The sequence below is a fragment of the Erythrolamprus reginae genome, chromosome 1 (assembly GCF_031021105.1).
Source record: "Erythrolamprus reginae isolate rEryReg1 chromosome 1, rEryReg1.hap1, whole genome shotgun sequence".
Lineage (NCBI taxonomy): Eukaryota > Metazoa > Chordata > Lepidosauria > Squamata > Dipsadidae > Erythrolamprus > Erythrolamprus reginae.
The window spans coordinates 92532019-92540161 of record NC_091950.1 but is presented as its reverse complement, the minus strand read 5'-3'; the positions used below and the strand labels follow the sequence as shown (position 1 = coordinate 92540161).

At 41.2% G+C, this 8143-nt stretch overlaps 1 protein-coding gene across 2 annotated transcripts in view; it reads left to right on the top strand.

The window, feature by feature from the left end:
• Positions 1-1411: 1411 nt before the first annotated feature.
• The window catches only part of PALS1 (protein associated with LIN7 1, MAGUK p55 family member), a 51904-nt gene continuing 45172 nt past the window's right edge, over positions 1412-8143 (top strand). Inside the window, exons 1-2 of one of the 2 annotated variants that reach the window (XM_070758916.1) lie at positions 1412-1732; positions 2205-2358. The gene's annotated coding sequence lies outside the window, so the exon portion shown is untranslated. The remainder of the gene's footprint in view (positions 1733-2204; positions 2359-8143) is intronic. The other variant, XM_070758925.1, reaches the window with a different exon arrangement.

The following is an 8143-nucleotide window of genomic DNA, read 5'->3' as shown; positions in this document are numbered from 1 at the left end:
TCTTCAAATATGTTATATATGTTCTGTTCAGGAATGCTGCGAAACGAACGTCTCCTACATCTTACTTTCGGGGGATGCCTTATATTAGGCAATTCTATGAAACCTCTCCTATGTCTTTCTTTCAAGGGTGACTTATTTTCGGGGAAACAGGGTAGACCAGGAGGCTCTTCGCAGTCACTCATGCCCTCATCATCTCATGCCTTGATTATTGCCATGCGCTCTACATGAGGCTACTCTTGAAAAACGTTTGGCGCTATTATGGGTGCACTGAGCCACACGAACTACTGTGGGTGCACTGAGGTACACCCACATCACTCCAACTCTCCGCGAGCTGCACTAGCTCCCAGTTAAGTCTCCAGATACAATTCAAGGTGTTGGTTATCACCTTTAAAGCCCTACATGGCTTAGGACCGGACTACCTATGGGACCGCCTTCTACCTCACACATCCCAGTGACCAATAAGGGCCCACAGTTAGCCTTCTCCAGGTCCCATCTACCAATCTATGTTGGTTGGCAGGGCTACTGGAAAGGGCCTTCTCTGTGGCAGCTCCAATGCTCTGGAACCAACTGCTTCCGGAGATCCTTACAATTTATTTATTTTTAATAGAATAGAATAGAATTCTTTATTGGCCAAGTGAGTGTGATTGTACACACAAGGAATTTGTCTTTGGTGCATATGCTCTGTGTGCATAAAATATACTATTATATTTATTTAAATAATAATAAATATATTTATATAAATAAATAATAAATATAAACCTTACTGGCCTTCCGGAAAGCAATTAAGACTTGGCTTTTCCGGCAGTTCTGGGGTCGTTAGGTTATTATCTTGATTCAACTGTGAGTGATTGAGAAATAGGTATGGTTTTATTAAGGTTTATGTACTTTTAAACTGCCTTTTAATTTTTTTTATTGTAAGCCGCCCAGAATCCAAGTGGTGTTGGGCAGCATATAAATTATAAATAATCAAATAAATAAATTTCAAAAAACATTTAAAAAATTTAAGGGTCATGCATAAGCACAGCATATGGTCCCTGTCTTACTGTCCACATTTACCTGTGCCTACTTTGTTTTTGTTTAAGTTCATACCAAAACCTGCCATCTTGTACACGTTCTGACAAACAAGCAAATAAATAAAAGCTCCTCTCATACAGGTCCACTTTAAAAAGCTTGAGAAGCATAACCGGCCCGCAGCCTGCCGTCACCACGGTGAAATACACCTCTGAGGAACGTCACCGCCCGTTCGCACCGACTGCCTAAAGACAACCGCAACAGGACACCGCTCAATCCAGCAAAGCCGGAGAGAGGCTCCTGAGGGCCGGGCAAGTTCGTTCGGGGCCGCCGCGACGTCACGCAAAGCTCCACTGCCTGGGGGAGCGGCGCCCCTCCCCAAAGCACGCCTCGCGCACTCGGCGAGGCGGAGCTTCAGAGCTCGGAGGGCGGGCGAAGCTGCTGTTGCACATGCGCGCGGGGTGATGGTTGGGGGGGGGCGTGGGAGGCGGCGGGTCGGGGGAGATATTGGGACGGCGGTTTCGCGGTCGGAATCCAGCACGGGTAGCGGCCGAAGTTGCGGCGCTTGGACTACACTCGCACAGCCACAAAAAAACGGGGCACTCCTCTTTGTGTCTCCCCCCCACCGCCCTCCGTCGCTTCCTCTTGTCGGGAGAACGCCTCTCGCACCTGGGCTATATGCGCCTCGTCCGGCATTGCTGGCGGTAGTAGGAGCGTGAAGGTGAGGCCCCGCTTCTCCCGTTTCGGTCCTGCTGCCTGCCTGACAGGTGCCTCACACCGAGCCGTCGCTCTAGGGACACCCCCCCCTCCAAGGACGCCCGACATACCTTTGTTGAATCCCCAAAGGTCCCTATGGGGGGGGTTGTCTGCCTCCAGTTGGGGGGCCCACAGGTTGCTGCCCGTCTCTTTCCCCCCCCCCCCGCGCACACTGCGCTCCTTTTCCCACCCCCATCCCCGGGTTGTTTGTGCGCGCGCGAACTTTCATCGGTCAAAGTAGCCTGGTCGCCTCCTGCGCTCGCCCCCAGCCCCGCCTTTTTTTATCCCCCCTTCCTGATTGTATTTGTGTTTTGCGCCTTTTCCTTCTGCCTTTTTTAATCCCCCCTTCCTGATTGTGTTTGTGTTTTGCGCCTTTTCCCTGTACCTTTTTTTTAACCCCCCCTTCCTGACTGTATTTGTATTTCGCTCTGTCTTAGGCTCCGCTCTCTTGCTCTCCCGTTGCCGAGTAAGGAATGGTGAAGGGGCTCTTTCTGCCTACCTGGATCTTTCCCTCCGATGTTTCCCAGCGGCTGTCTTGAGATATACATATATTATATATATCCAAGGGTTTAATCCTGCAGGGATCGCCAGGTATGTGAGGGACTCACGTTTTTCTGGGTTTGTTTATTTTTTTTTAAAGGCTGCTTCCTGGGTGTCTGGCACGAACGAGAGAGAGAGAGAGACCAAGTTAGTTTCTGTCTCGCAGGATTCCTGGATGCAGCTATTTCTATTGCTGCCTTGCCCGGAGGTCTATTTCGGTGCGTCCTGCCCTTAATCCTGACTTATACTTCTTTCTCTGACCTACTGGAAAGGTCCTGTGTTTGGCGAATTGGCCTTGTAAAGCTATTAAGTCCCAACCTGGGGTTTTTTTTTTTTTTTTGCAAAAGGAATTAACAACCAGAGGCCCAACAACACTGCTTACAGCAAGAGGTTTTTTGTATTTTTTCTGGTGTTGAGATGATATGATATTATAATATAATATAATAAAATAATATAATGAAAGGTGGCCTGGTAAAATAATTGTGAAGGAACCTCAAAGAACTTGTGCATTGCACCTCTGTGTCCTGGTAAATTCCAAAAGCTTCAAGTGATTCCTTGAAATTGAAGCCGGTTAGCCTTTCCTTGATATATGCCTGCATTGAAATACAGTAATTGGTAGATGAGTTTTTGTTATAGGTTAATGATTTCTCATTATATCTTGTCTTGCAAAAAGAGCAATAGGCATAATCTCTTGAGTCAAATTTCCCAAAAGTTTCAGGTCTTACTAAAGATTTGCACTGAAAGTATTTTGTTTTCCTTGAAATAAAATCCTTTTCTTGCTATAGTACTTGCTTAGCCATATTTAAATAAGAAATATGTATATATAGAAGAAAAAACATGTAAAAGGTAGGCTTATTTGTTCTGGTCAAAAGGCTTAGTAGCTTTGTTTGTTTCTGTTCACACAGGATGCTATCTCCAACAAATGTAAATGCAAGTAGGATAACAAGATAGAGCATTTTCTTTTTAATTAAATGTACAGTAATTGGGGAAAAAATTAACGGATATTTTTAAAATAATATATTGTCTGTTGATATTTATTTTCTTTAAACTGATTAGTCAGTTAATTATCTGTTGAATTGCTGTCGCTGAAGTGAAAGGATAAAGCAGTATTAACATCCATTGTCTATCAAAAAATCTGAATTAAGTTTAATAGTTAAAAGCTTTCTAATTAAAAAGCATTTTGTTAACATCTCCATTTTTAAAAGCAGATTATTTGGAAATAGCAGTGCACATAATTTGTTCCATACCAGTGAGTCAAGAATGTAAACAAATAATGGACTTCAGCCATGTTCTTAATACTCAGATCAAAGTTTCTCATGAAATCTCTTGCTATGCATACTCAGCTGCTTCTTCCAATAGGTTTCAGATTTTTTTTAAAAATGTTACTAAGGTATTATAGTAGTGTATACCTAGAAATAAATTACATTGAAATCAGTGGGATATGTTTCTGAGTAGACATTCTATTAGTCACAAAAAATATGACCAACTTTTATTTCAATATTATGGATATTTATTTAATTTATATGGTTTCCCATATTATATGCCTAACACTGATTGAAAAACAATTAACATAATAAAACACTTCAAAAAAACAATCTAAATTAAGAACAGTGTGCTTAAATCTCTCATTAAAAATAATACCAATTTATGGATCACACTGTGATTTGCATTGGTTTTAAAAATAGTGATTATTGCTGTCATATTTTAAATGGTTTGAATAATGGTGTTTGGAAAGGCAGCTAGTTTTCTCATATCAAAATCCAATATTGCTTGTTTGCTTTTACATTCTTGAATTGTTCGAATTCCCTAAGCTAGCTGGAAATGTGGCATAGTTCTGTTCATAAGTTAAACCTAACTCTAGCTCACTTTTGGAATGTTTTGTCTGCTGTGGGAAATATTTTTGGGAGAAATTAATTGTTTATTTATGTAAAAGATTTATAAGGCTGCCTATTCACAGTTTGTGAATCTATGTTGCATAAAAAGGTTCTTTTTTAAAAAAAATAAACAAGTTAGAAAAGGAAGACAATAACTTTCCTTTTCCATTTTAATAAATTATTCATTTTCAGTTCATTTTCATTTGAATTCTAAATGTTAATTTCTTAACATTTTGGTATTGCTGATGTAAGAGCTGATCACTTAGACTGTTTTAGTCCAGCTGGATGAGCCAATAATTCCAATTGTGACATTGAAATAATTTACTGGTAGTCCTCGATTTACCACCATAGTTAAGCACAAAATTTCTGTTGATAAGCGAGACTGTTGTTAAGTGAGTTTTGACCCATTTTGCAACCTTTCTTGCCACAGTTGTTAAGTTAATCACTACAGTTCTTAATATCATGATTATTAAGTAAATCTGGCTTTCCCGATGATTAGCTTCTCAATGAATGTGAAATTACAGAGGTCAGAAGAAGTAAGACTTAGCTAAATAAGGAAATATTGGATATAGTCTCACAATTTGAGTATTGTAGTATAAGTCTCTGGAGAAGGACGGCCTAGAAATCGAAATAATAAATAAAATAACTTCTCACCATAATACTGTGTTTCCTGAAAATAAGATACAGGGTCTTATTTTCTTTTGACCTCCGAAATATGTCCTTAGGCTTATTTTGGGGGTGCAGTAGGCGGTGAGTGTGGGACTGTACATCCCATCATTGCCACCTTCCCTCCCTGTCCTTGGCGCCGGCCAAACGGCTGGCCAGCCACCACCACCTTGTGCAGCAGGACTGTGCAATGGACTGTTGTGCCATTTCATGCATGCACTGCAGGACTGCCACAAGCTTCATCATATTGGCACAGATAAGGGGAAATTGATTCCCCTGGGCCGTTTCCGTTTTATGTATGTTTGTCTGAGATGTATGACTCTTTTTATATTAAGGGTTTTAAAGTGCTTTTAATAATTGGATTTGTATTGTTTTGATGTTGTGAGCCGCTCCGAGTCTTTGGAGAGGGGCGGCATACAAATCTAATGAATAATAATAATTGCTCCGCAAGGCAGTGGCAGTGGTGTGATGAGTCTCAATTTCTGGCAGGTGGGACATGATGAGTCTCATTTCTGGCAGGTGGGACATTTGGGCCGCAACACATGCATCCTACCTTACACTTGTAACTCCATTGTGTTCCTCGGCGTGTCCAGAAAAGCCCATTGTAAAAGAAAACTTCTCACGAATTTGAAAAGTTTGAACTCGCGAAACGCAGGTTCTACTTGGAACTTGTAGCTCTGTCACATTTCTCGGCAATATGCCAGGCAGCTACACCAAGGACAGACCCAATAAACGCAGCTCGGCCGGCGCAGCCAGGGCCAGTGCTTCCTGCTCACAGCTGAGCTTGTCCTGCAGCAGGATGGCTGGGGCCTTTAGCGGCGATGAGAACAGCGGCAACATGAGTTCAGACACAATTTGGGGGGTGATGGGACAGGGCGCATCCCCTCCAAATTGCAAAAAAATGCATCTTATTCAAATCTGGCAGCACTACTGCGTCTCTCTCCTGGCCGGTCTGTACCGGGAAAATAGTGAAAACAATAGGTAGAAGTGCCGCGTGAGCAAGTGCAACCGGGGGGGTCATGTCTTCCTTGTCCCACCCTCCTTTTAGAAGGGCAAGAAGAGAAGCACCCCTTTAGTCACTGATGGCAAGGGGAGCTTGGGGTGGGAAAGTGGCAGAGCCACATCGCTTAATGGCAGATGTGTGAAGAAAAACGTCTCATGAGTACAAGAAGTTGTTAATTGCTTGCACTCGTTTTTCTTTTCATTGCAAGATGTTTCCCTGCACAGATTGGCCAAGAGAGAGAAGTGGTGGAGCTGCCAGACTCTAGTAAGATATTGGGGGACAATTTGGGAGTGGCAGGTGGGATATGGGATGGGGATGGGATGGAGCGGAGTGCACATGAATAAGTAGTTGAGAAAGGTGCCTTATTTTGGGGGGGGGGAGGGCTTATTTCAGCACATGCACTGAAAAGCCTGATTGTCCTTATGGGACATGTATTATTTTCGGGGAAACACGGTAACTTTGGTGTATCAACTTAAAATAATAAAGTGCAATATGTTGTATGTATAAACTGGTTTTTTAATGCTTGTGAAGTATTATCCAAATAAACATGAATTTAATAATTGGTATTTAATGATGATTATGATGATGGCTGTACGTGTAAAGCAGATGCCTTTAGTTTTCATTCCTCTGATGTGATGGACTTAACCACTAGAATTCTTGAAGAAACAGAAGCTAACAGAGTCTTCGGAGAGGGGTGGCATACAAATCTAAATAATAATAATAATAATAATAATAATAATAATAATAATAATAATAAATGTTTATGCAGAAAAAATCTGTGTTTTTCTTTGCTCAACATTTGAGAGTAAAGTTATTAATTTGTCCCTGCTTAAATATTTCAATGTGAAACAAAATTTAAAATTCCATATTTTATCTGATTCTAATTTAGGAAAAAGCATATTTTCCGATCCATAAGTAGCAAGATATATCAGGGGTCCTCAACCCCCAGACCACAGCCCATTATCCAGCTGCAGCCCATTTGGGACCGGACAGCAGAAGCAGCATGTGAGCATGTGCAGGCACAGGTCCATGTGTGAACAGCGGGCAAGCAGGCACAAGCAAAGCTCAGTTTATGTGAGCAGCGGGCAAGTTTGGTACCAGATCACGGAAACGGGCGAGCATGTGCAGGCACAGCTCCACTTGTGTGAGCAGTGGGTGAGCATGCACACATGCAACTCCATTTTTACAAGCAGCAGATAAGCTGCAGAAACAGTGGATGAACATGCCTGTGCATCTTCATTTGCATGAGCAGCGGGCACACATGCCCTCTGCTTGTGCAAATGGACCTGTGCGCATGCACTCACCCAAAGCTTATACTGAACCATTCCCTCTACCCCCTTCCCATGCTGGTCCTTAAAGCTGGAAAGGTTTGGGACCGCTGAGATAATACTACATACATCATACTATTCCCTTACATACTCATCCATAATACGCAAAGAGCAGAGAAGGTATAAGAGGTAGTAGGTAAAAGAAATTAGTAGCAGAGATAAGGAAATCTAACAAAGTCTAGTCTACATACTTTTGCAATCAATTGCTTCCACCACATACATACATACAATATATGCATCTTAAATCATGGATTTTCTTTCATCTTTAATGTTTCTTTCTGAAAATCTTATACACTTTAATCTCCTATATTTTTTTGGATGTTCTGCTTTTCAATTCATTCACTGTCCTTCATATATTTTAATCTGTACAGATAGTCCTTGAGTTTTGGCCATAATGGAGCCTGCCCATTATAGTTATAAGTCCTAATGGTTGTAAAACTGATTTTAAGACTTTTTGCAGCAGTTATTAAGTGAATGCAGAAGTAAATGTGAATATTAAGCAAACACAGTGGTCATAAGTACCGGTAAATTTATTTACTACAGGTTCAGTTTTATTGCAAACCAGAAATGCCAGTTTTCAGCAAAACCTTTGTAAGCATGGTCATGGAATGCTTCAAATAGTTTTTAATGCAGTCATGTTGCTGAGTGCCTGATGTGTGGTCATGTAACTACAGGGACTGTGTGACCATGTGACCATTAGAACTTTGGATCCAGGTTGTAATTTTCCTTTTCAGGTAGCTTGTAATCTTTGAGTAATTGCTAATTAATTGATTGTAAGTTGAAGACTACTTGTAATTTGATTTTCATTTAATTCTATTTAGATGATCAAAGTACCTGAATTCTTTCTGCTGATAACTAGCTTTTGTATTAAACCACATTAATTCATTACTTATTCATCTATTCCCTATATCCCATATTTACCAAGTCCAATTCTTAAATATTCCTACTGCATTCAACTTTGGTTT